Source organism: Schistocerca serialis, unplaced genomic scaffold, assembly GCF_023864345.2.
Source record: "Schistocerca serialis cubense isolate TAMUIC-IGC-003099 unplaced genomic scaffold, iqSchSeri2.2 HiC_scaffold_1196, whole genome shotgun sequence".
Taxonomy (NCBI): Eukaryota; Metazoa; Arthropoda; class Insecta; order Orthoptera; family Acrididae; genus Schistocerca; species Schistocerca serialis.
Genome location: NW_026047399.1, coordinates 559,164 through 562,500, shown reverse-complemented (window position 1 = coordinate 562,500; position 3,337 = coordinate 559,164). Strand labels below are relative to the sequence as shown.

At 53.3% G+C, this 3,337-nt stretch overlaps 1 non-coding gene across 1 annotated transcript in view; it reads right to left on the bottom strand.

Moving 5' to 3' along the window:
• LOC126435028 (small subunit ribosomal RNA) overlaps positions 1 to 46 on the bottom strand; it is a 1,910-nt gene extending 1,864 nt beyond the window's left edge. Inside the window, exon 1 of the ribosomal RNA XR_007579681.1 lies at positions 1 to 46. This exon is cut by the window's left edge and continues 1,864 nt beyond it. This is a non-coding gene — a ribosomal RNA (small subunit ribosomal RNA).
• Between the last annotated feature and the right edge of the window lie 3,291 nt (positions 47 to 3,337).

Here is a 3,337-nt window from a genome sequence, read left to right as displayed (position 1 = left end):
TAATCTTTGAGACAAGCATATGACTACTGGCAGGATCAACCAGGGAGCTGCGTCAACTAGAGCTGAGCAGCCGGCCGCCCGGGAGTGTGTCCCGGGGGCCCGCGCGAACACGCAAGCGTCCGCTCAATTATTCTGCAAACAGGAGGAGGCTGAGCTCCCCTGCACCATACACCTCGAAACCCTCTCAGGTCCCGGCGGCGCGCAGCGCCGTCCTAAGTACTTGGTCGGGTTCGAGAGAGGCGCAATCGCCCGGAGTTTGGCGAGTAGACGCTTTAGGTGCGACCACCCGTGCTCCCAACTGAGCTTGCCGCTGCCGACAGAGGCCCGGGAGCGTGCTGTCGTGGCATTGCCGGCGGGAGACAACACGCGCCACCTACGGTGACCGGCAGCTCCAACGCCAGCGCCACAGAAGGACAAAAGCCCCACTTGGGTGCCGAAGCGAACTCTCCCAGCACAGCGCACGCGCCAACACGTCCGCACAGCTGCGATACAAACCACCTGCGAGAACCGCAGAGGCGACCGAGCAGCAGACGGCGTCGCGGCGCCGAGCGCCGGGCGGCGGCGCATCCTCAGCGCACACAGTCCTCAATCGGACCAGCACACTGCAGATGTCCACCGCGCTTCGCACCGGGCCCGCGAGGACCTACTTTGGCCGCACGGCGCCGCGTGCAGGGTGCGCCGGCGCGCAGCTGCGCCGCCTGCCGCCTCCGTCGGCCGGCGCGCCTGCCACTGGCCGCCCCCACCAGCCGGCTGTAGCGCGTGCGCCCACGCACCGCGCGGCCAGCACGCCGGGAGGCCCCCCCTCACCGGCCGGGGACGGTCCCACCCAGCCACCGCCGCGTATCGCTTCACACCCAGATGCCATTCACGTTCGTGGGCATGGTGGGTATCGCTGGAACAACCGGTTGGTAGCTCAACCGATCGTCGCCATCACTGATTCACCTCTAGCGAGAACAACCGCACCACAACGGTTTACCAGTTGTTCATTTGCGTAACGTCACCAGCAAACGTAGGCGTCCATCGCCATTTGCAAATTCAACGATTGTTGCATGCCTGTGTCAGGTGTCACGACACACTATGTCTGCCCACATACACGCAACAACATGTGCACGCTTCGCGAACACGTGGAAGGTGGCCCCCGTACGTATGCGATGTCCATTGCGCGAACGACTGTCAACCGGCCTCTGTCGCATGTCGCAGATGTGGAACGCAGTGCACCATGCTATCACGGTGTGTGAGAGGAGACGACTACGTCTGACAACACGCGCCACTACATCAACAGACGGCTCATGCTGATCGCCATCCAGGGCATACCACACTGCAATCCAGCTCTTATAGGGAGACGACACGTAGCTGAGTGCACAACATTTGGACCGCATGGTTCGCCGTTGTTGGCGCAGTCGTTGTACGGTCACATGTACCACGATGTATCATTCAGTACATGAGGACCAATGTGCAGTACAGTGTGTGATTTGGACGTACAACATCAGCGGACAGTTGACACAGGCCGTACCACAGCGTAGGCTAAGTGCTTCGCCATGCGAATGCCAATGAACAACTGCAAATGCCAATGAACAACTGCAAATGCCAATGAACAACTGCAAACGGCATTGAGCATGTACGTCCTGCTGCCATCCACATTACAGTGTATAGCTGCAAGGTGTTTAACATGAAGCGATACACTGGGGACCGGGCAGTGCGAGTAGCAAACTATATTGCGGGGGTTGCAGTTAGGCAACACTACACTAATTTAACGCGTCGTATGACAATTACAGAGCAGGTTAAGGCCCAACGTGTGTTGGGTTAAGGCCCAACGTGTGTTGGGTTAAGGCCCAACGTGTGTTGGGTTAAGGCCCAACGTGTGTTGGGTTAAGGCCCAACGTGTGTTGGGTTAAGGCCCAACGTGTGTTGGGTTAAGGCCCAACGTGTGTTGGGTTAAGGCCCAACGTGTGTTGGGTTACGTTACGGCGCAATGTGGGTTACGTTAAGGGGCAATGTGGGTTACGTTAAGGCGCAATATAGGTTACGTTAAGGCGCAATATAGGTTACGTTAAGGCGCAATGTGGGTTAGGTTAAGGCGCAATATAGGTTATGTTAAGGCGCAATATAGGTTACGTTAAGGCGCAATATAGGTTACGTTAAGGCGCAATATAGGTTACGTTAAGGCGCAATATAGGTTACGTTAAGGCGCAATATAGGTTACGTTAAGGCGCAATATAGGTTACGTTAAGGCGCAATATAGGTTACGTTAAGGCGCAATATTGGTTACGTTAAGGCGCAATATAGGTTAGGTTAAGGCGCAATATAGGTTAGGTTAAGGCGCAATACAGGTTACGTTAAGGCGCAATATAGGTTAGGTTAAGGCGCAATACAGGTTAGGTTAAGGCGCAATACAGGTTAGGTTAAGGCGCAATACAGGTTAGGTTAAGGCGCAATACAGGTTAGGTTAAGGCGCAATACAGGTTAGGTTAAGGCGCAATACAGGTTAGGTTAAGGCGCAATACAGGTTAGGTTAAGGCGCAATACAGGTTAGGTTAAGGTACGACACAGGTTAGGTTAAGGTACGACACAGGTTAGGTTAAGGTACGACACAGGTTAGGTTAAGGTACGACACAGGTTAGGTTAAGGTACGACACAGGTTAGGTTAAGGTACGACATAGGTTAGGTTAAGGTACGACATAGGTTAGGTTAAGGTACGACATAGGTTAGGTTAAGGTATGACATAGGTTAGGTTAAGGTACGACATAGGTTAGGTTAAGGTACGACATAGGTTAGGTTAAGGTACGACGTAGGTTAGGTTAAGGTACGACGTAGGTTAGGTTAAGGTACGACGTAGGTTAGGTTAAGGTACGCCGTAGGTTAGGTTAAGGTACGACGTAGGTTAGGCTAAGGTACGACGTAGGTTAGGCTAAGGTACGACGTAGGTTAGGTTAAGGTACGACGTAGGTTAGGTTAAGGTACGACGTAGGTTAGGTTAAGGTACGACGTAGGTTAGGTTAAGGTACGACGTAGGTTAGGTTAAGGTACGACGTAGGTTAGGTTAAGGTACGACGTAGGTTAGGTTAAGGTACGACGTAGGTTAGGTTAAGGTACGACGTAGGTTAGGTTAAGGTACGACGTAGGTTAGGTTAAGGTACGACGTAGGTTAGGTTAAGGTACGACGTAGGTTAGGTTAAGGTACGACGTAGGTTAGGTTAAGGTACGACGTAGGTTAGGTTAAGGTACGACGTAGGTTAGGTTACGGTACGATATAGGTTAGGTTACGGTACGATATAGGTTAGGTTAAGGTACACATTGTTGTAAGGAAAGGTTTAATGGGGGGGCGGGGCGGCCGGTT